At 43.6% G+C, this 24,904-nt stretch overlaps 1 long non-coding RNA gene and 2 pseudogenes across 1 annotated transcript; all 3 read right to left on the bottom strand.

Annotated features, from left to right (window-relative positions):
- Positions 1-3,651: 3,651 nt before the first annotated feature.
- LOC136463128 (uncharacterized) lies at positions 3,652-5,382 on the bottom strand. Its single transcript, XR_010760918.1, has 3 exons — positions 5,045-5,382; positions 4,014-4,129; positions 3,652-3,914 (listed from the first exon to the last, which is right to left on the bottom strand). It is a non-coding gene; the product is annotated as an uncharacterized lncRNA (long non-coding RNA).
- Positions 5,383-7,120: 1,738 nt separating this feature from the next.
- Positions 7,121-8,490, bottom strand: LOC136465440 (uncharacterized; annotated as a pseudogene).
- A 797-nt stretch (positions 8,491-9,287) lies between these two features.
- On the bottom strand, positions 9,288-23,215 carry LOC136465441 (glutathione S-transferase T3-like; annotated as a pseudogene).
- Between the last annotated feature and the right edge of the window lie 1,689 nt (positions 23,216-24,904).

The raw sequence follows: 24,904 nt of genomic DNA on the forward strand, positions 1-24,904 counted from the left end.
ATTTTCCTGTTTGCAATATCCAGAATTAAACAAAACAGCACGGCACACTGTTTCTTTCTTTCTTTCTTTCTTTCTTTGTTTCTTCTTGGTACACAAACGACTACTATGAAAGTGCTCGGGCTTTTAGTAAGGCTGTGTTTAGTTCGCGAAATGAAAATTTTTGATATCACATCGGATGTTTTGGGATGTCGGAAGAGGTTTTCGGATACTAATAAAAAAAACTAATTACATAGCTCGCCTGGAAACTGCGAGACGAATTTATTAAGCCTAATTAATCCATCATTAGTGCATGTGGTTACTGTAGCACTTATGGCTAATCATGGACTAATTAGTCTTAAAACATTTGTCTCGCGATTTCCAACCAAACTATGCAATTAGCTTTTTTTCGTCTATATTTAATACTCCATGCATGTGCCGTAAGATTCGATGTGATAGTTTGGGATAAAAATTTTTGGGAACTAAACCAGGCCTAAGCACTATTCAGTGTCTCTGACACAAAAGGAATTAAAAGGAAGAAAAAAAGGGATTAAAGGGAGGATATAAATTTTGCTACTACATCTACGTGCTTATTGTTATGATATACTATGATCTTTCGGACGTCTTGTAGCGAATGGATTTGCAGACCTGCCGATTTTGCCAGCAAAAGCCGCTCGCCGCTGGGCAATGAGTTTTAGGCCTCCTACCTAGCACATCTTTCCAAAGAAGCGCTTCAATAAAAAAAGGGAAATTTTGCTCAGGAACACTAAAAAAAGGCTTTATTTGCTGCCGGACACCGTCAACTCGTGTATGTGCTGAGTACCATTATGAATCGCTGTTTTTTTGCCAGAAGACACCGCGGCCATTATTTTAATCTTTTCTATCGTTTGAGAGAGAGAACAAGCAGTGGATGGACAAAGTTGCCCCTAGCTCGGTCGGGTTCTGCCAATATTAACCGGTTGAGCCAGGTTGTCCGACCCACCGGTCATCTTCCTCCTCCAGCCGATCCTTTGTTCCCCTTCTTTCCCACTCCCAAACCAAGTGGTGCTGGAACCCTAGATCCCTTGATCTGGCGATGGCATCCAGTTCGCACTCTACGGCGGCGTCTGCCCCCACTCCCGAGCTTGACCCCTTCAGGGATGCATCTAGGTTCTTGCCCTTGGTTTCCTGCTCCAAGTGCGGGACGAAGCTCATCGGCCAGGTGTCGTAGAAGACAAGCAGCAAGGGGAAGAGGTTCTACAAGTGCCCTCTGCTAGAGCATGTAAGTGATTCTAGTTCCGTGGATCTCCAATTTTGTTTGCAATGGTGGTTTGAGATTTGGAATTCGGCTTTTGCAGACTGATTTTGCATGCAAGGTGTACATGTTTGAAGAAGACTATGTCGAGTACTTGGTGGTTGGAGGCCACCTTCCTCGCAATTGCAGTCGGTTTAGAAGTGCGGAGGTTTCAGTGGGTGCAGTCAAGGCGAAGGATGGCCATGACATGTTAGCAGCCGTAGAAGGTGTTCAGACCTTCACTGGTTTGTTGCAGAGCACAATCGCCTCTCTGAATGATGTGGAGGCAAAACTGAAGGCTCCATCTCAAACTAAAGCCAAGATGGATAGGATTGGAGAGCGTCTGCTTATTCTTGGTGTGGCAAACTTGGTAGCTGTAGCGTTGGTTATGATGGTTTTGATTTGCAAGTAAGGCAAGCAATGTGTTGGTGCTCATGTATCTCAGTCCTTATGTAACTGTTGTAGGCACATAATGCATTGTAATGTAATGGGTTGACATGTGAACTCAGAGATATGACATGAGCTGTTATCCTTCAATATCACTATGTGCATTGTCAACCAAGTAACACTGAGCAAAGCAAAGACAGTAGACATAACATCTTAAAGCATGATAATCTTAGAGGTAGCTGACAGTAATTAACATAACATCTTGAAGGTACATGCCTTCACATGTCACAGTACACCTTAAACAGCACAAATCGAGTGTCACATGACATCACATGTCAACAAAAGCAATTGTTTTGGACACTTCAGTACTTAAACTACTTGTGCTTATCCATGACTAGTGTTCTTCCTCTTTGGTGTCCTCTTGATCTTCTTGGTCGTCACCTTGATCTCCTTGGGAGGGGATGAACTTCCATCTGTCATGGCCAACATCCTTTTGTGGCTACAGGTGCAGAACTAAAATGTTAGTATGTAGTCTTTGGATATCATAATTATGTCAAGGCAATAAGGCAACAGGTATAGGTACCTTCTAGTGTTGGCTGCAGGGCTAGAAGGTGCTGCTGCAGCACTTGCAGTGCTTCCTCCAGCCTGAGACTGTTGGGTAGAAACTATAGAAGCTGGCTTGCTTTTCTTTCCCTTGCTTCTTTTGGGCTTAGCTGCTGTAGGAGGAGGTGCATCTGAGTCATACACTGTCTCATTGCAAGTCTTCATCATGTGCCCAAATTGACCACATCTTTTGCACTGCATCTGTCTACGAGTTCCCTTGCCACCTTCTTCAGCTCCCTTCAACCTTCTTGTCCTTGGTCGTCCTGCTGATCTTTTAAAAGCTGGAGGCCAAAGTTTAAAGCCTATCTCAACCTTAGGCCATTGGCTTCTATCTATCATGGGATGCACAACCTCTTCATAAGCCTTCTTGAACATGGCTACAGAATAGTACTCATGTACATAATCTTCCACATTCCTGTTCCTCAATGCATTGATCAAGCAAAGTGCATGAGTACATGGCAGCCTAGTTATCTGCCACCTTTGGCAGCTGCATGATGTGTTGTCCAAATCAACAGCGTGTCTCCAAATTTTCAATTCCTTAGTAGTACCCTGAATCTCTGCTATGTTGTTAGGTCCTTTGTGTATGACATAATTCAGGTTCCTGCTCCTGGCATTTAGGTCCTTTGTGATGTTAGGTAGAATCCTATCATTTAGCTTCTCTGCAAGTGTCATTCTCGCTGCATTTTTCTCCATGATCATCTGCCTGATCCTATCCATCAGAGATATGACTCACTGTGACTTCTCCATTCTGATCCAACTATTAAATGTCTCTGCAATGTTGTTTGTTACATAGTCACATTTGCTAGCGTGGGAGAACTTCCATCTGTTCCACAAGTGCTTATGTGTTTGTTCTATCCATTTGATTGCATTTGGTGAAGCCTTCTTCATTATGTTGTAATGGTACTCATAATGCCTGCTGGTTGTATGCCCTGCTGCATGGCCACAAATGCTTCTTGAACATAGCACCTTTGTACCTCTTCTGGAAGTTCTTCACCAAATGCCTCATGCACTCTCTATGCTCAACTCCATTTGAGAAAACCGAAGTCACTGCACTGTCAATTCCTTTACCAGCATATGTAGAGATTACAAGTCCTGGTGGGGAGCCAATTGCAGTCTGTAGCTTCTCAAAGAACCATTTCCAACTGTTAGTGGATTCTGAACCAAACACACCATAAGCAACTGGAAACAACCAGTTGTTTCCATCTACTGCTGATGCAGAGGCTAGCTGTCCTCTCCACCTCCCTGTTAGCACTGTTGAATCAACTCCCAAGAAGGGTCTGCATCCATTCAAGAATCCATCAACACATGACTTCAGTGCCACAAACATCCTTTAGAATCTCATCTTCTTTCCCACATTTTCCCATTCAATTTCCACAATGCTACCAGATTGGTTCTCTCAACCTCTGCCTTGAAACTGAAGGCATCATCGAAACTGTCGTTCCACTTGCCATTAATTTCTTCTAGAGCCATCCGTCTGCCATCAAAGACCACATAGTATGACAAAGTAATGTTATACTTCTTCTCCAGGTCTTTCTTCAATGCTGCTGCCCCTATTGTCGGTTCCTCTCTGAGGATGTCAATTATCCTAGTCCCTCACCTAGGCATTGTTAGCCATACAATTTTGATGTAGTTTGGATGTGCTTGGACAAGTATGCTTCTCATACATCTTCTTTATCTGCAAAGCAGTTAAACAACAAAAACAAACATGTTCACAAAATTCACATTTAGTAACCCATCCTATCAGTTCAATAACAAAAATGATTCAATAGCATACCTGCCAAGTTTTGCCATCTTGCAGCTGAGATGCATGAATCCTCCACTTACACCTCCTCTTCTTGCTCTTTGAACCCTTGCAGATCCCTCTGTACCTTGTTGACTCACTGTAAAGAGCTGCAATTTCAAACTCATTTAGTACTGCAAATTGCCTAATTGCTCTCTTAAAGGTATCCCCATCCTCAAATGTGACCCCACAAGCTATGGTTGGGTTTTCTAAGTCAGTGACATGTTCAAAAACTTCACAACCAGCTTCATCATCAACATAAAGATCATCCTTACCACTACTGTCAGAGTCATAAGCATCAACATCTGTACCTGCATTATCATCATTAAGGCTAGACATGTAATGGTTTTCATCATTCACCCCCACATATTCTTCTTCATCTTCTTCCCAAGACACATCATCATCAGCTACCTCCTTTCTTTTCTTCTTTGACATTGGAACACTTTTCATCTCTCCATCAGTATCAGTGCTGTCATCACAAACATCATCACAAGGATCTGGCTCTGCATCATCATGGTCACCTGCTTGAACAGGGGGTTCAAGAGCAGGTACTGCCTCATCAGTAGAAACACTCTGACTATATGCAACTGCAACCGTGTCATACACCCCCACATACACAACCAGCTTCCTTAGATCCCAATACATGTCAATAGCATCCATCAGCATGGAGTCAGTACTAAGAGTGGAGTAACATTTTCTCAGCTTGTTGTAAAAACATAGATTCAAGCCCTGATTAGCTCCGCAAGCGACCTTAGCTGCTACATCGTTAGTAAGATCCTTCAAATTCATAGTGTCCCTATCAACCACTAGTTGGAAATCAGCTGTAAGAGGAATTAAGATTCGGAGTGGTCCCGCACATCAATCTGGCAGGCAGGTACTAATGTCCATCCTAAAAAATGGACAACAAGAAACCATGAAATCCCTAGATTCGGCCCAACAAATACTAAGATGAGCAAGACAAATCCAACCACAACAAGCAAACGGGGAAAAAGGAAACGAGAGAAAAGGGGAAGAACAGGGCGTACCCTTCAGGAACCCATGCTAGATTGAGCCCCTTCGAAGGGGAATCTACACTTGGCCGCAAGCGCTTCACTTTTCCCGACGACACCATCCTCAGACGTCCATCAAACCACGGGCGCGAGCCGTGTCGGAGGAGGCGGCGGAAGCCAGGTCATCGCCGGAGCTTAGTGGATGCGGTAAGAGATGCGGCGGCGCCTGTGGCTGAGTGCGAAGGGGTTAGGGTTTAACAAAGGGGATGTGTGCCTTTGACCGACACAGTCTGGTTCAACCAGGGGCATTGAGCGTCATTTTCAAAATTTTCTCTCTCCAAAATGACATAAAAGAGTAAAGTAATGACTGCGGTGTCTTCTGCCAAATAAACCGTGATTCATAATGGTACTGAGCCAATAAGCGAGTTGGCGGTGTCCGGCGGCAAATAACGCCATTCTTCAGTGTCCCTGAGCAAAATTTCCCTAAAAAATGCATAAATTGAGGAGACACATAGTAAGCATAAACTGGTTTGACCTAGCTTAGGCCACATTCGGCTTGCTGAATCTTAGCTGAAAAACGCTGTTCTGGCTGAATTGTTGTGAGAGAAAAACACTGTTCCGGCTGAAAAAACAAGCCGAACAAACCGAATATGGGATAAGCCAAATGGGGCCATGTGTTGTAGAAAAAAAACAGAGCCACTAGGATTCTCTTGCACGAATGTGGAAAACATGTGTTCTTCGTCTGTCCGGTCACAGTTCTAATTCATTGGGCACTCGATAGCCAGGGCCGGTTGGCGTCTCTGGCGAACGATGGTACTGAACCTTGTTAAGTGCTGCAAAGCGACGGCCGATGGGTGTGCGGCCATGCACGCCAATCATGCAAACAAGTTTCTGTGCAAGACAACGGGGCATGGATGCTTTAACGCCTTTAAGAAAGGTCCTTATCCAATAAGGTCCTGTATGGAATGGAGGATCTTCACACGAATTTCAAAGGAATCCCCTTCCTCTATTTTGCTGATGTCACGTAGCGTTTGGAATGGAGGAAAGCAACTTCCACGTTCTAGAGGAAAGGATTGGTCTCAGTGGCAAAACACAGGGAAAAAAGAATCCAATCCAACCCAAGGAAATCGTTAGCACTCGCACAGCTCTCTACTTAACGAGAGTGCTTACCTTGAGCACTCTGGAGTCGTTAATGGTGTCATGGACCGAGCCGTCTCGCGCTTTCATTGTCTAAAGAGCCCTAGAGTGCACCCCAAAGACTAGCAGTAGCCCACCCTGTTGCCTGTTCTATTTGCCATGTGCTAGAGCTACTAGCTTCTTGATTGGAGAGATCGAGAGTAGAACAGAGAACAACTACAGCCATGAGAGACATGAGAGGAAGGGGAAGGATAGAAGAGGATAAGGACGTATACTGGACTGTTCGTGCGTGAAGAGCCTGTGAATGGACTAGGTCTATGGACCAGACCTAAATAGTGATTGAAGAGGAATTGCCACCTTTACAAAATCATTTACATGCAGCTTTTAATTCAGAGAAAATTATTGTGTGAAATGCTATTTTATTAGTCTCATTTTTCATATTCATATGTTATAATTCCTGCGTTCCAAACACCTCTTCTCACATATTTCCTGCGGTTTTCCAATCCTCTATTTTCTCACTTCATATATCCTTATTTCCTATTTTTTTTTCGTTCCTCTGTTTTCTTTTCCTCCATTCCAAACAGGCCCTAAGAAGTGGCGCTGCTTTTTCCAGCATTGTTTTTTTTCGTTCAGAGTCTCACTCTCTAGTGTTCTATTAGGGCACGTACAATAGTGACACAGCTGATGTCTGTAAGTTCTTGGAATTTACGACACAGATGGACAGACAGCTCATACAACCCACAGACAACTGTTGTCTGTTTGACTGTCTACAAATCGTTTAATGCTTGCTTGCATATATCCATGATCAATTATGAATATCATTTCTATACACCATTGTGTTGCTAATTGATCCAAAACAAATCTGGCAAAGTAAATCATATATTATATATATAATGTAATATAATATATTTCATAAATCAAATATAACATACGATCTTCGTCTCGATAAATGAAATATGATTAAACCATTTATGTCTAATTTTCTTTGTTTCCATAGCATTGCCATATATGCTCAACAAGATCATTCCTAAGTTGTCTATGTGTTGGCTGTGCTCGGATAGCGGAATTCCTTCTAAGTACAGCCGCGAAGCATGGATTGGGGCTATCACTTCTATGCACTTCAAGTAGGAGCACTATCGTCGCACTTGCATTATCATTCAAATCCAAGGAAACTCTAACTAATTCCTTCTCATCCTCCACTATCATATTTTGAAGGATAACACAAGCTTGCATTATGTTGATAACGTCCCCCTGCTTCCATAACCTTGATGGTCGACAAACAATATTGAAGCGGGATTGCAATATGCCAAATGCGCATTCAACATCCTTCCTCGCCCCTTCTTGCTTCAATGCAAACAATTTGTCTTCATCCGTCTGAGGGGCTGATATTGTCTTCACGAGACCGCCCATTTTGGATATATTTTATTAGCAAGATAGTAGCCCATATCATATTGTGTTCCACTTACGGTGTATTGTACCCTTGGAGTTTCCCGTTTTAGGATATTGATGAACAGTGGTGACTTGTTTAGGACGTTAATGTCGTTCTGAGACCCGGCGGTACCAAAAAAAGCATGCCATATACGAAGATTATGAGATGCCACTGCTTCAAGGATCATAGTAGGAGCACCTTTGTCACCACATGTGAACATGCCTGCCCAACCTTTCGGACAATTCTTCCATGCCCAATACATACAATCGATGCTTCCCAACATTCCTAGAAAACCACGAGCCTCATTTTCTTGTAAATTTTTTTCTAGTTCATCGCTTGTAGGAGGGCATAGGTACTCTTGACCAAAACATTCAATAATCCCTACGACAAATTTTTCTAGAATCTCCAAACAAGTGCTTGCGGCAAATTTTAGTACCTCATCAAGTTGGTTAGCCGGTGAGCCGTATGCTAGCATCCGGATTGCCGTGGTACACTTCTGAAGGGGTGAATGTCCCTCCCTACTAGTTGCATCAGTTCTTCTGGTAAAATAAGGATCCCAATTGCTAAGAGTTTCCACGATGCGCAGGAATAACGATTTATTCATTCGAAACCTTCGATGGAACATCTCATCGGTGTAGATAGGATTTGCAGAAAAGTAATTAGCAACAAGATCATCATGACCTGCTTCTCGCTGCCTTGGTATGTACCTCCTTGGTCCACTCTGTCGTCGTCGATGAGTCACAGACGATGTTCCTCCTTCAATGTCGGCCTTCAATCCATCTCCAATCTTCCTCACAAATTCTTCTACGATTTCATCCTCCGCTAGAAAATCTTCCATGGTGAACACCTCTGTAGGATCAAAGTCATCGGCTTCTGGTAGATCATCTTCATCATCGGCTGATGGAAGTGGTTCCATAGTACTGGAGAAAAACAACTACAGATCATATGCCAACTGAATGGCGTCAAGCCACCTTTTTATAATCTGCAACCTACGACCTTTATTCACCTAAACGGTCGTTTAACCCATTTAAACACCGTGTAAACGCTACACGGTGGTGTGCCATTTTCGTTTAATCACCCGTTTACCCCATTTAATTGACCGTTTAGCCCGTTTAATGGGACGTTTTGCCCGAATAATGGCTAAACGGTAGGTGACCGACTGTTTACCGTTTAGCATTTAGGAAAACACTGCCTACGACTGGATGGAGATTCATAGAGTTGGTGGACAGTTTGACAAGGAGACATGCAGACAGTGGACTGTTTCACATAGGATACATGTAGATAGGTGACACTACGGGAACTGAAAATTCAAGTGACATGTAGGTAACTGAAAATTCAAGAGACATGCAGGTAACTCAAAATTCAAGAGACATGCAGTTTGACACATTCACATAGGGAGACATGCAAACATTTGACAGGTTCACACAGCAGGTTCCATACGGCAGGTTCCGTACAACTGATTACTAACAGAACTAGCAGAATGTTTCAAGGCATAGGACACAAGCAAAAGACAGGATTCAAGCTGTCCTGTAACACAAGCAAAAGACATTGGTTCTGCAAAAGATAGAATTTCCCTGCTGTCCAACAAAAGACAACTTACCGTGGTTTCCTCTTGAAAAATTATCAGCTATCCTATAATTGAAAACATTCAGTTATCAGTTATCAGCTGTCCTGTAACTAAAAAATAGAATTGCAGAATGTGTGCATACCTGACTAGGTCATTTCAGAAAATAAAGTGATCCTAAAACACTTCATGGCAGCAACACGCTCAGCTTTTTCTTCATCGGATATTGAACTTGTATCTTGAGAGATGAGAGTGTTGTAAGCCTGCATCATCTTTGATTCCTTCTCAAGCCTTTTTACCTCTGTGGTCTCCTTAGCTGTAAGATGTGCCAGTCTCGTGGTTTCAAGCTTCTCGGATGATAACTTCTTTTGCGGTTCTAGTACCTTCATGCGGTTTGCATTTAAATCTTCCTGGATTTTTCTAAATTTGTTAAGCTTCTCCACATCAATCGTCGATTCCTTTGATTTTCCATTATCATCCAAATTTGATCCTTTGGACTTCCTTTTTTCAGCAAGAGCGGCCTTTTTGGCTGCCTTCTGTCCAATAGGTCGCTCTGGCATTTCTTCAATATCATCATCTTCATCCACTTTTCCTTCAATGTGATATGACTTCCTTTTACGTGCATTCCTTAGGTCTTCATTGTATGTTTTTCACTTTGGCACCTCTCGGCATATTTTCCAAACATTCTTTAGGACAAAGGGCCCTAGCTTTGACCTTTTGTTGTCTACTAAATAGAACTTGTCTGCTGCATCAATCCATATCTGATCAGAATAGCCACTTGTGAATAGTCTGTGAGCCTTCAAATATGCACATTCATATAGATCAGTCCACCTATTAATCTTGTGCCAACGATCCTTAGCTTGCTTTGAATTTCTTTTCCTATGTGACGGGATAGTCCTGTTGTATGACTTAACAGCATCACCCCAATAGTGCTCGTTGTTCCTATTGGCTCCAACAGATGAGTCTGTTGAATTTTTCAACCAAGCACTCATCAATTTCTCATCTTCTTCTGGTGTCCACATGATCCGCTTCTCAATCCTAACATTCTCAGTATCGCTATCAACGTCAATAGCCTGCTAGTCAGATAAAACTTCCACTTCTTGAGATGAACTTCCACCGTTGTTAGGCTGTGGTGCATCCATTGAGGCAAAACTGACGCCAAAATCAACAGGCCTTGGTGCCTTGAAAGGTCCATAATGAGATGGAGCACCAACAAAATGAGAATTATGTGATAATTGGGGTTGGTTGTTGAATAAACCCATAAATCCACTAGGGGATGTGTGCTGTTGTCCCTGCAAGAGTTATACAAGAAATCAGTAATACTCATAGGAAACTAAGCAGTATATATTTCTTATCAAATTTCTTACTGAACTTGTATCCATTTGCTAGATATGTATTTATCAAACTAACAGACAGTAGCTTCCTTTTAAAACTCCAAATGTCATATTTTAAGAAGAGATAGAATCAGCTTTTTTTCTATTTAATTTTGTGAAACCAGGAAAAATGACAATTGTGAAGGGCGGGCCTGGTGCAAGCGGTAGAGTCTTACCGCCTGTGACCGAAAGGTCCTAGGTTCGAGTCGCTGTCTCCTCGCATTGCACAGGCGAGAGTAAGGCTTGCCACTGACACCCTTTCCCAGACCCCGCACAGAGCGGGAGCTCTCTGCACTGGGTACGCTCTTTTTTTTAAGGAAAAATGACAATTGTCTTACTTTCTATTTATGCTTAGGAGAAACATGCAGCTCTATTGACTGAACATTCAGTTACCACTGATAGCAGAAATACTACACCAAAAACACAAGTAGAAATAATACCACCTCCTGATTGACTAAACACATTCAGTTATCAATTCAGTGATCATGACTGAACACATTCAACATCAATTCTATTAAACTCAAAACATTCAGTAGCTAGAAAAAAATTCAGTGATCAGTGATTGTACATATTCAGTTATCAATTCTATTGAACTGAATAAATAGATCTTGCAGTTGCTGTCCCAAAATATATTAGCACTATCAGTAACTAAAAATAGTATCACAGTGCATACCTAATTACATACTTCCAGCAAAAAAACAAGCAGCAACACATGTAAACATATGAGTTGGAAAATTAGCAAATATTTTTGGAAGAGTCAGTCTACTACACAACCATGTGTTTTATGCAGTTTCAACACATGAATTTTTTTGCACCATAGAATGAAGATCCAACAACATCCACCATTCTTCTACCTCCAGTCTCTCCAGCCTCCACAGATCACAGATCATAGATCATAAATTTTTTTTATATGGAAGGTCAAATCATAGATCCGCCGCCGCCACCGCCACTGCCATGGCCGGCGACGCGTGCGCGACAGGAGGAAGGGATAGGGGCCGCTGCACCGTAGGTGCGCCCACCACCAGATGCTCGGCCGTAGCAGCGCGCGGCAGCGTCAGACAGTGGCCACCGTGGGGCTTGGCCGCTGTGGCGCCGCATCAGGAGATAGAGAGGGAGAGAGATGCGCGCGGAGGGAGGGGAAGAGAAGAGACTGCAAGGACTCACCCGCACAGGGGATAGAGGGGGGGTGCTGGTGCGCCGACGGGGGCGACGATGGCGGGAGCGATGCCGTCGCTGGAGGCGTGGCCGCGCCTCATGAGAGACCGAGAGGGAGAGGACGGGAGAGGGAGAGCCATAAAAAAATCCATGTGTTTTTCTGTGCTAAAACACATGTGTGTTGTGTAGCATTTCTGTTTTGGAATTACCATGTAGGATCCCAACTGGATTGATGCCCAAACAGAGGGGAACTTGGACCGATGGAGCTACCACATCTACCAAGTGAAGAGCCAACTGCGCCAAATCCGACTAGGAAACCTCGTCTGCCATGGATAGGTGAAGAATCAAAGTCGTCTGCCATGGATTGAGGATGAATTGAACTTGTAGAGGGGTTGGGTGCTGGGAACGAGCTGCTTTCGCAACCAACGAATGCCACTGTCGTGCCATTACTGAGACCGGTGAGGTTGGGTGCAGGGGCCAAGCCACTTCCGTGAGGAACTCTGCTCGTAGCCGTAGCCGCCCTCATCGCTGATGCCACCGCCATCGCCGCCGTTGCCTTGTTCTTCGAAGGAATCGCAGCCTTCCTCTTTGAAACCAATGACATCTTGCTACACAGCACTAGAGAGGGAAGGGGCGGCTCCCGGTGAAGGCGCGCAAGGGCGGCAAAGACTGTCGAGGCAAGAAAAAATAGCAAAGACTAAACATATATGGCGGGAGATTAGGTACGCAATCTTCACCCTGCACGCGCAGCAGGATCCGTGTAGCGTCGACCGGAGACGGCGGCTCCATACAACGCGCGGCTGGCCGTCTTCTTCGCCTAGGAGCACGAGCGCTTGCTGTCGTCTCACCATGCGATGGCTTCGTTATCTCTCCTCATTTACTGTAGCGAGGGGGGGGGGAGTTTTCTACAAAATTGAAAGCTCGGAGACGATAGCCAGCACGCCGTTGTACGTGCCCTTACACGTTTGAATTAGATCGATGGCCCAAAAACTTCGTAGCTTTTGGGGGCTTTGACTGCTGGCCGCACGCGTGGCACGGATGCTACCGCTTGCCGATGACTATTATTATATATGCGCCACATTTGTGAGCACATTTTGCCATGCTTAATCCCTTGTTGAAAAGGATTTGCTTTTAGCCTTATTTCGCTACTGGACATATATATACAAGTGCCCGTTTAAGCACGGTGTGTAGTTTAGTTGTGATTCTTGTATGGACAACCAATCAACCATATAGGGAGGGCTCTATCCAGTGGCGGAGGCATAGGGTATGCCAGGTATGCATTGGCATACCCTGCGGCACCGGTGAATATACTATTATATATACGTATAAGCATTTGTATTTGTAAAAAAAAGGAAAAAACTTACTTGGAATGGATCACGCCACCGCGAACGTCCCACTTGAGGTGGCCCACGCAGCAAAGAAGGCACTGGTCACCCACGAATGGATCACGCCACGAAACGCAACACAGGCACACGCAGGCCCACACGGCCACACTGACCACACGACGAACGGAGTGAGTGGGCCTAAACAACTTTTCTCAAATCTAATCTCGATCGAAGGCGACGAACGGCCAGAGCGAGGGGACGGTCACAGCGTCGCCGGACACCCTGACAGCCTGATGCCTGAGACGCGATGAGTACACCACACTTTCCCAGTTCCCCTAGTCTAATCTCTTGTGCTATTTGATAACATCACAATTAATAAATTATTTAATTATTTAGCATCATGATTTTTAATATTTGTGTAGTAATGAAAAGAAACATAGATATTGCATCTCTTTTTCAAAAGCATGCAGCGAAGAAGGCAGCGGCGGTAGTTGCTACATCTAATCGTTCCCCAGATCCCTGATCCAATTGAACCAGTTGTCGAAGAGCAGACTCATGTAATGCCCCGACCCGGAAAGACGGCTAAGATCCACTCTACACGTTAAATGAACCACATCTGCTAATTAACTCTCTTGTGTTTTCATCCTCACTTCGCGCAAAAGGCTCAATCCGAAGTTAACAGCCTCTCAGGTCCAGGCTTTTAAGCTGGTCTAGCATTGGTTCATTTCTGTTATGGGACTAAACTTGGAATACTGCGCTGATGCTACAGTACCCCCCCCCCCCCCCAAACTACGACACCTCATCGCTACAGTGTCATGAATTCGGTCTAGCCCAACTGGCCCAATGGGCTGGGTCTCACAACTCATGAGAGAGTAATTGAGGAAATTGCTTCTAGCCATGGTAACGACAAGTGTTGAATGGGTATTTTCTCCAATGGTTTTAGTGAAAACAAAGTCACGAAATAAGATGGGAGATATCGTTTTAGATGATTGTCTAGTCACTTTCGTTGAGCATGATATTTTCTTTGAAGTTAATGAAGATGATATAATCAAGATATTTATGTCCCTTCGAAAACGTCGAATAAAACCCTCAGAAAAATAGCATCGTAAGTCTCTGATACTTATTATGCCTATATTTTAATTATCGATATGGCTTTTGAACTATTTATATTGTATTTAGTGGATGGTTTCAACTTAATACATGAATTTAAGCCTTATTGTGTTACTTAGTGCATATATACCAAATTATGTTGTCAATTTTTAAATTATTACTGAATTGGTAAAATGAATTTACCGAATTATATATGAAATTTTTTGGGCGGCATACCTTAAGCTAAAATCCTAGATTCGCCACTGTGCCTCTATCGATCAAAAGCAATGCAAGTGACCTTTGTGTTCACAAAAATTTCACTACTCTACAAGCTACAATGCTCGTTCTGCACGTATATAATTGAGCACTTTTCTCCATTTTTTTAGAAAAGGGAATATACTAATATCCCAGCTTCTGCATCGACTAATGTATATGGCTGTTCATTATTACAAGCGAGAAAAACAAAGTCCAAGGAATCTCAAACATGAAGTTTTGAGCCATGAATACAACAAAATTCTCAAAAAGAAAAGACTAAAGAGCAATTCTGTTGCTAAATCGCCAGCCGTGTCTAGCAAACACATCAATCGCAGCCATCTCAATAGTCCTATAGCCTGCCTTCATGAAATGACGATCCTCCTACTTTTCTCCATTTAGCTACAAGACAAGAGGCATAAAAGTTCTTTTTTTCCTTTCAACGAGACTTGGAAGTTTTCAGGTCATATGACATATACTAGTTATATTCTTGGTGAATTTTGTCATGTTTGCTCGATATATATTATTACTCCCTTCCTTCCAATATAAAATAGAGTAGATCCAATTGAGACTAGTGCAATCTCAATGGCATATTTATTGTGGTTTCTATCTAAAAGCATCTAGGTCCCTAGTTGGGTTTCGGTGATTAATGACAATACGTGATTACTGTGACTAACGTGTGTTTTGCAGAGGCAATTAAGTTAGGTCACGGTAATGGAGATCGATTGGGCAATCATGGTGGTCATGCCCCTACGATGGAAATCATTTTGGTTTTCAAAGGATGGACAACAAGGTTAAGGATGGACTAGTTTTAAGTGTCGTTTGGTGTTGAAGAGACACTTAGAGTAGTTTAGGACTTTGTTTTTCCTTTGGCCGTACTATTAAGGGGGGTATGGACGGGTTGCTTGACCTAGATGAGTCTAGTGAGTTAGGTGTGGTGCACACTTGCTAAATCTAGCACTAGGTAGCTCCAAAATAGCCCTTAGATCCATTGGAGCAAACTTCATTCATGTATGATCGAGAGTTGGAAGTGAATGGAGGGTCAAGTACTGACTGGACGCTAGCTTCGGTGTGACCGAATGCTGGTGCAGAGTCCGGTCAGTTCATTTGATCAAGGTGAAGTCATCTGGAAATGACCGGACGCTGAGAGGTGAAGTGACCGGACGCTGAGTCCCAGCGTTCGGTCGACACCAGTAAGGTTCTAGAGAGGGAAAATCATGACCGGACACGTCCGGTTAGTGCTGACCGGACGCTGTCCAGCGTTCGGTCACTACTTGATCACTAGAGTTCATGGTGAACTGACCGGAGCGTTCGGTCACCCCACAGAGGCACATAACGGTTCGTTTTTCAGCCCATGTTATAAATACTTCCTTCATTCATGTGTGGGGGTACTTTTGCTCATTCCAACAGTTGAAAAACACCTTTGAGAGTGCCAAGAAGAGCAAGGTCCTAGTGAGGTGATTGAGATTTGAGAATCCCAAAGAGAGCCCTCATTAGTGAGATCAAGAGTAGCAAAGTGTGCATCCACTCTTCTCATTAGGCTTGTCATGGTCAAGTGAGAGTTCGTGCTTGTTACTCTTGGTGATCGCCATCACCTAGATAGCTTGGTGGTGATTGAGAGCTTGATAATCATCTGGTGGTGCTTGTGGATGACCCAACTCAAGTTGTGAGCGGTTGTGGGTGATTCACTGTGATGGAGTGTCAAAGAATCAACCCGTAGAGAGCACTTGATCCTTGTGCGGATCAAGGGGGTGCTACACCCTTACGTGGGTGCTCCAACGAGGACTAGTGGGGAGTGGTGACTCTCTGATACCTCGGCAAAACATCGCCGCATTCCTCCTTCTCTCTTTACTTTGAGCAATTCAATACTTGTCTTTACATTCATAGAATTGCCATGCTAGAGTAGGATTGGAACTTAGGTTGTAAGACTTTTTGTGCGGTAGAACATTAGAAACACTTTCTAGGCACAAAGGGTTAATTGGGCTAACCGTAGGATTTAATTATTGCAAAGAAATTTAGAATTAGCCCAATTCACCCCCCTCTTGGGCATCTTGATCCTTTCAATTGGTATCAGAGCCTCATGCTCATGTATTTAGGCTTAACTACCTAGAGAAAGATGTCTCACGGGGATGGACCTCCTCCTATCTTTGAGGGGGATGATTTTCCATATTATAAAATTCGCATGGAGGCGTACTTAGAAGCTCTAGATGTTGGAATACTTAGAGCTGCCTCACAAGGCTTCCCAAAACCTCGGGATGCTACACACCTACAAGGCGATGAGGTGAATTATGAGAAATAGAATGCAAAGGCTCAAAACACCATCTTTAGAGGCCTTTGCAAAGATGTGTTTAACCGGGTGAGGAACCACAAAGACGCCCATGCACTATGGTCGGACGTTTGTGCGCTCTATGAGGGAACAAAGAGTGAGCATGAGGAATGCTATCATCTTGTCATGAAAAAGCTTAACTCTTTTGAGATGCTTCCTAAAGAATGTGCTAATGAAATGTATTCACGCTTGAATGTTCTTGTAGAGGAAGTCAATGGGCTTGGACTCACTCAAATGCAACCATCCGATGTTGTAAGAAAGATCTTGAGTGTCCTCCCCATTGACAAATATGGGCATATTGTGACCGTGCTTCATCAAGGTGATCTTTCCACCACTACACCAACACAAATCTTGGGAAAGATCAATGCTCATGAGATGTACATGCACATCACACCTCAAGATGGATCATCCTCTACAAAGAAAAAAGAAAAAGATTTAGCATTCAAAGCTAGCCAAGAGAAGGGCAAAGCAAGGCTTGAGTATGAGAGCTCAAGTGATGATGAAAGCCTTGCTCTCATGGTGAAAAGAACCGCCAAGATGTTAAAGAAGCTCAACAAGAGTGGCATCAAGTTTGATGGCTAGAAGAAGAAGTTCTTCACAAGCTCTAGAAGGAAGCCAATCTCGGAGATGGATTGCTACAATTGTGGAGAACTTGGTCATCTAGCACATCAATGCACAAAGCCCAAGAAAGACAAGTACAAGAACAAGTACAAGGGCAAGAAAGATGACTCAAGCAATGAAGAAGAAGATGAGAAGAAGAAGAACAAGCCATACAAGAAGAGAGATGGCAAGAAGAAGGACTTCCACAAGAAGAAGAAAAGTGGAAAGGCATACATCATCAGTGATTGGCTTACGGACATTGATTCATCTAGTGGCTCATCCAATGATGATAGTGACAACAAAAAGGTGGCCGCCATTGTTATTGACTCTTCATCATCTTCACCGCCACCACCGTCATCATCCCCTACACACCTATGCCTTATGGCCAAGGGTGGTCGCAAGGTATCAAATGATGATAGTAGTGGTGATAAACATGCTAGCAATGATGATAGCGATAGTGATGATGATGAATATGAATCACCTTCTTATGATGATCTTGTTAAATTGTTAAATTAATACACTAAGATCATTAGAAAGAGTAGAGCTAAGAATGAAAAACTAGAAGCTAAGAATGATTCACTTTTAGCAAAATGTGATATAGCGGAAAAGGCTAGTGTTGAGCTTAGAGAAGCAAATGATGCTATATCATCCAAACTCAAGGAGCTCAAATCTTCTAAGAAAGAGCTTAAAGATAAATCATGATAAACTTGAGGGGATGCACAAAGAGCTCATCACTAGCCACAACAAGCTAAAAGAAGAATACACTACTCTTAAGATTAATCATGATAATCTTGTCATTGCTCAAGAATTTCTTATCCATGAGCCACATGATGCTACTAACAATGTTGTTAAGATTGATATAGCTACATCATGTGATGATTTGATCATTGAGAGCATTGAGCAAAGTTCTAGTAGCAAGGGCAAGCAAGTGGTTGAGGCCGATGATTATGATGAGTTTGTCAAGCTCAAGAATGACAATGAAAAGCTCAAGAAATATCTTGAAGAGATCAAAAGCCACAACACTATTGTGCTAGAAACTCTTGATCATGATGGTGATTTGATGCTTGAGAATGAGAAGCTAAAAGAAGAGAACAAGAAGCTCAAGGAAGAGAAAAACAATGATGCTCTCAAGGAAGAGAACAAGAAGCTCAAGTTGGAGAAAGAGCATCTCAAGATTGGTTTGAGCAAGTTCACAAGAGGCAAGCATCTTCAAAGTGAGGCTACTAATGAACACCTGTCATGAAGATGGATAGAAGTGGCATTGGGCACTTGGCAAACCAAGAGAAGAAGGCTCAAGCTCAACAACAACACAAATCAAAGCCGAAGCCAAAGAGATGCTTTGAGTATGGACAAGAAGGTCACTTTGCCCATGAGTGCCAAACTCCACCACCACAACCCTTGCCCAAGCATGCTAGACCTTTTGCCTTCAATGCTCATTACATGCTTAGAAAAGGATTCTAGTGGGAAGATGAAAGTCATGTTCTTAGGACCTCCCAACAAGAATAGGCCTAAGAAAATTTAGGTAGCAAAGTCACTTGTTGAGAAGGTGAAGGGCCCTCAACAAGTTTGGGTTCCTAAAGCTTGATCTCTTATGTGTAGGTGAACTACAAGACCGGTGGAAGTCATTGGGTTATTGATAGTGGTTGCACACAACATATGACCGGTGATCCTCGTATGTTCACTTCACTAGATGAAGAAGTAGATGGACAAGAAAGAATCACATTTGGAGATAATTCAAAGGGCAAGGTTAAAGGATTGGGCAAAGTGGCAATATCAAATGATCATTCTATCTCAAATGTGCTCTATATTCCTTCATTGAGCTTCAACTTGCTATCCGTTGGACAATTGTATGATCTTGGCTTCCAATGCTTGTTCACCGAGAAGGAAGTTGTTGTATCTAAGAAGGATGATGATCAAGTGATATTCAAAGGATTTAGATACAACAACCTATATTTAGTGGATTTCACCTCCGAAGATGCTAACTTGAAGACATGCCTATTCACCAAAACAACACTTGGGTGGCTATGGCATAGAAGACTTGCTCATGTTGGGATGAGCTCACTCAAGAAGCTAATGAAGAATGATTTGGTGAGAGAGTTGAAGGATGTGAAGTTTGAGAAGGACAAGCTTTATAGTGCACTGTCAAGCCGACAAGCAAGTTGCAAATACTCATCCAACCAAAGCTTTCATGTCAACCACAAGAGTGCTAGAACTCCTTCACATGGATTTATTTGGACCAACAACATACAAGAGTTTGGGAGGAAATCTTTATTGTCTTGTGATTGTTGATAACTATTCAAGATACACATGGGTATTCTTCCTTCATGACAAATCCAAAGTTGCATCTTGCTTCAAGAAGTTTGCCAAGAGAGCACAAAATGAATTTGAAGTAAAGCTCAAGAAGATTAGAAGTGACAATGGGAAGAAATTTGACAACACAAACATAGAAGCCTATTGTGATGAAGTTGGGATCAAGCATGAGGTCTCCGCAACATATACTCCTCAATAAAATGATGTAGTTTAGAGAAAGAACCGAACATTGATCACTCTTGCAAGAGCAATGCTAGATGAGTACAACACCCTCGAAGCTCTATGGGTGGAAGCTATCAACACCGTATGCTATGCATCGAACCGCCTATTCCTTCAAAAGTTCCTTAGCAAGACACCTTATGAGTTGCTCAATGGGAAGAAGTTGGACGTCTCCTTCTTTAGGGTGTTTGGTTGCAAATGCTACATCTACAAGAAGCGACAACACCTAGGGAAGTTTCAAAGACGTTGTGATATTAGTTTTCTTGTTGGTTACTCATCAAAGTCCAAAGCATATAGAGTATTTAATCATTCCACCGGCTTGGTTGAAGAAATATATGATGTGGAATTTGATGAATCTAATGGCTCCCAAGGAGCACATGAGAATCTTGACGATGTAGGTGATGAACCATTGAGGGAGGCTATGAAGAACATTCTGGTTGGAGACATCAAGCCTAAAGATGATGAAAATGATGTACAAGTGATTGATCCACCTTCTTCATCAAGTGTGCCACAAGATGGTGATAAAGATGGGAGAGTAGAAAATGAAGACGCTCATGTCTCCCATGATCAAATGGTGGTACAAGCACAAGATGTTGATGCTCCACAACCTCCTCCTCAAGTGGTCAATAGAAGAAATAGACCTCCACTATAAGATCATCCACAAGATCTCATCATAGAGAGTCCATGAAAGGGTGTAATGACTCACTCATAAAAACTTGCTTTATTTATTGCTCATCACTCTTTTGTCTCTTGCTTTGAGCCTACTAAGGTAGAAGAAGCTCTCCAAGATCCGGATTGGATAAATGTCATGCATAAAGAGTTGAACAACTTCACCCACAATGAAGTTTGGACTCTTGAAGAGTGGCCAAAAGGTGCAAGAGTCATTGGAACAAAGTGGGTGTTCCGCAACAAGCAAGATGATCAAGGTGTAGTTGTGAGGAACAAGGCAATACTAGTTGCAAAGGGGTTCTCTCAAGTTGAAGGTTTGGATTTTGGAGAGACCTTTGCACCGGTTGCAAGACTAGAAGCCATTCGTATCCTTCTTGCATATGCATCACATCATGACATGAAACTATATCAAATGGATGTGAAAAGTGCATTTTTAAATGACTTTATTAATGAACTAGTCTATGTTGATCAACCTCCTAGGTTTGACGACCCTAGATATCCTAATCATGTTTATAGGTTGTCCAAGGCGTTATATGGGCTTAAGCAAGCCCCAAGAGCTTGGTATGAGCGCCTTCGGGACTTCCTCATTGAGAAGGGCTTCACCATTGGGAAGGTCGACACCACACTATTCACCAAGAAGCTTGATGGGCACATCTTCATTTGTCAAGTGTATGTTGATGATATCATCTTTGGATTATCAAATGAAGATTCTTACAAAGAGTTTGGTGAATTGATGTCGAAGGAGTTCGAGATGTCAATGATTGGAGAACTTACATTCTTTCTTGGTTTTCAAGTCAAGCAAATGAGAGAAGGGGTTTTCATCTCTCAAGAGAAATATACAAATGATCTTCTCAAGAGATTTAAGATGAATGAATGTAAGCCAATCAAGACACCAATGCCAACTAATGGACATCTCGACCTAGATGAGGGAGGTAACACGGTTGATCAAACTCTCTACCACTCTATGATTGGTAGCTTGTTATATTTAACCGCATCTAGGCCCGACATCATGTTTAGTGTGTGTATGTGTGCTAGATTTCAAGCTAATCCTAAGGAAACTCATTTGATTGCCGTAAAAAGAATCCTTAGGTATCTTAAGCACACACCAAGCATTGGCCTTTGGTATCCCAAAGGAGCTATATTTGAATTAGTTGGCTATTCCGATTCGGATTATGCCGGTTGCAAAGTTGATAGAAAAAGCACATCCGAAGGATGCCATTTGCTTGGTAGATCACTTGTGTCTTGGTCCTCTAAGAAACAAAATAGTGTGGCTTTGTCCACCGTCGAAGCGGAATACATTGCCGTGGGTATTTGTTGTGCACAAATACTTTACATGAAACAAACTTTGCTAGACTATGGTGTAGTTCTAGAAAAAGTACCTCTTTTGTGCGATAATGAAAGTGCCGTAAAACTTGCAAATAATCTGGTTCAACACTCTCGCACCAAGCACATAGATATCCACCATCACTTTCTTAGAGATCATGTTGCTAAAAATGATATATCATTAGAATGTGTAAGGACCGAGGATCAATTGGTGGATATCTTCACTAAACCGCTAGATGAGGCGACTTTTTATCGATTGCGGAATGAGCTCAATGTTCTTGATTTTAGTAACTTTACTAAAAAATGAGCTTGTGTTGTCCCTTACATTGCATTGTAATATACAACATATTTAATTTTTGGTAATGCATATAGGGCTTGTCTAACAAGGCTAAGATAACCGCCGTAAAGCATGTGAAGAAGCTTAACCTTGGATCAAACTTGACAAGCAACTAGATTTATTTTCAAGTATTGCATTGCATATGCATGAATGTTGCTTTGTCATTTATCTTCAATTGCCCTCTTATTGCCTATTTTCTTAAAAGGAATTATAGCCTAAGGCAAAATATTTTTGAAAAACTTGAGGGTTTGAGAGAGGTCACTCATATCAGTCCCAATTGGTGTATATTTGGATCTTATTGGAGTTGGGACTTGATTGAGATCAGGCAGCACGAAGGACTTTGAAGATTTGCTGGGAAAAGAGTGACCGAACGCTGCACCGGACTCTAATGTCCAGCGTCCGATAAGTTCATAGGAGGTGAACATGCTGCAAAGGAGTGACCGGATGCTGAAACAATGTTCTCCCAGTGTCCGGTCAGATGGCTATCCAGCGTCCGGACAAGCGAAGAAGATGAAGTCAGGATCGACCAGACTCTGGTTGTGTCCGGTCAGTGGTGATCGAACGCGTCCAGTCATGATTCCAGGGGTTTTGGACCTCTCTGGAATAGACCGGATGCTAGGTGGCAGCGTCCGGTCGCTGTCACCGGAGCGTCCGGTTAGTAGAAATCATGCGGGATTCCAACTCTTTTCTCTGTTTCCTTTTCAACTCCGTGGGGGCACTATAAATCGTCACGCGCATGTTTGATCTATCCCTATTCCGCATCCTACTGCCACCGAGCTCTATCTCCGCCGCCCTACCCGCGCCGTCTGTTCCCAAGCCTCCATGCCGCACAACCGTGCCTCGCCGCCTACCGGAACACCATGCCCGTGCCATCCGCGCCCGTGCCATCCGTGCCACGCCTTCGCAGCTCGCCCACGCTGCTCCTATGTACCACCGTGCCGAGCCTTGCCACCGCCCACACCGTCGTGTCCCTACATCGCCGTGCCTGCCCATGCCTGTCGCTGCTGAGCTCTGCTCCGTGCTGCCTGCCCACGTCAATGCCGCCGCACTTCTCCACGCTGCCGGTGCCCGCACCTCCTCGCGTCAGCGCCACCACCATGCCTCTGACCTAGCACCACCAAGCCTCTATTTCATTGCCGCAAACCCTAGCTGTCGATTCGCTACGCTTCGCCGGAACCCTAACCCTAGAATTCTCGGTGGTTCCTCGCGTGTCGTTTCCCTGCTTTTTGGATCGCCGGTTCGTCAGGTAGCAAGCCCTCGGTTCTAATTTCGTGCCTAATTGCTTGCTTTCTTAGGGTTTCATATCTCTAGATGAATAATTAAAAATTATTTGTATACCCTCTATTCTATCGTGCAGCGAGTCGGTGCTATTGTGGTCCTATTTGCAGTTGTCAGTCAACTAGGGGCCAAGCTCACGAGTACGGATTGAGGCCAAGCCTCAGAAGTGACAGTTGGCAGTTGATCTTTGTCAGCAATAGATATTTTTTTTAGATCCATCAGATGGCTCATGTTAAGAATGACAGAGGTGGTCCCGGTGATGAGGATCCGAGGCCCCCGCCCCGCCAGCCTATAGATCCAAAAGGCAAGGTGACGAAGAAGCTTGCAACAAAGAAGCGGAAGTATCTAGATGCAGATACAGCTAGAGCAGTCGCAGTTGTAGCAGCAGTAGAGTGTGCAGAGGTAGGAGGTGCTAGAAGTGGAGTCCAGATCGCTGATCAGCTCTCTCCATCTACGAGGGCTGCACTAGAGCAGGTTGAGCGCCGTCATGGTGGTCCAGTTGGGACTATCATGGTTGGAGGACGGTGTATGGCTATTGATGAGAGTCAGCCTTAGGGGGAGTCACAGCAGGAGCCACAGCCAGCAAAGCAGACTTAGGAGGGAGAGCAGGCCAAGGAGACAAAGTAGGCACCTCAGCCATAGCTTCGCCGCTCTGGTCGTACCCGTGCTCCAGTTACTCCTAGGTCAGAGACACAGCGGGGGGTTCACGTCCACCACCTAGACCACAGGGTCCGCCTCTAGTGACCCACTTAGATTTGAGGGCCGCCACGACCAAGTACGTTCAGCAGCTCAGATTTGTGGATTTTGAGCAGTGGTTTCCACCGAGGCGAGATGAGCGTGCATCAGAGGGCTTCTACACACCACTGCAGGAAGACTTCTATAATGCATATCTTAACAGTGGGGCACTATTTAGGTCACAGAGGGTGTGTAACATTGAGTCCATAGTAGCAGCAGCTGGAGAGCATATTCGCCCCAACCTAGCATATCTACCAGGGCTAACAGATTTACATGGATAGATAGGATTATATGTTCTATCTTGGGTCCGTCAGTTCTATGCTTCACTCTGGATTGACCCGTAGCATAGATTTATACACTTTGCATTTAGAGGCAGAGATTATAGGCTAACGAGCACTTGGGTCAGGGAGATTCTTAGGCTTCAGGAGCAGCCCGTCAGGCTACATGAGTTTGCTATGGACAGACAGCACCTTCTAGACGCCCTCATGGCGGTTTGGTACCCCCTACAAATCTAGTCTGCCACTGCTTCAAAGAGCCTTTTGGTGAGGGGTCGAGCAGGACTCCAAGTGATCGCACTCCTACAGCTAGAGTGTTGGATGCTATTATAAGGAGGACCCTGATTCTGAGGATGGGGTATCATGAGGGCTTGACTCACATTCAGTTATGGCTTCTAAACTCCTAGATGCAGCAGACTATGTTTGACATTTGGGATCTCCTTCTATCAAAGATGGAGGATACTATTGCTGAGGGGTTCAGAGGTCACCATCAGTTGCCC

Source organism: Miscanthus floridulus, chromosome 7 (genome assembly GCF_019320115.1).
Source record: "Miscanthus floridulus cultivar M001 chromosome 7, ASM1932011v1, whole genome shotgun sequence".
Classification (NCBI taxonomy): domain Eukaryota; kingdom Viridiplantae; phylum Streptophyta; class Magnoliopsida; order Poales; family Poaceae; genus Miscanthus; species Miscanthus floridulus.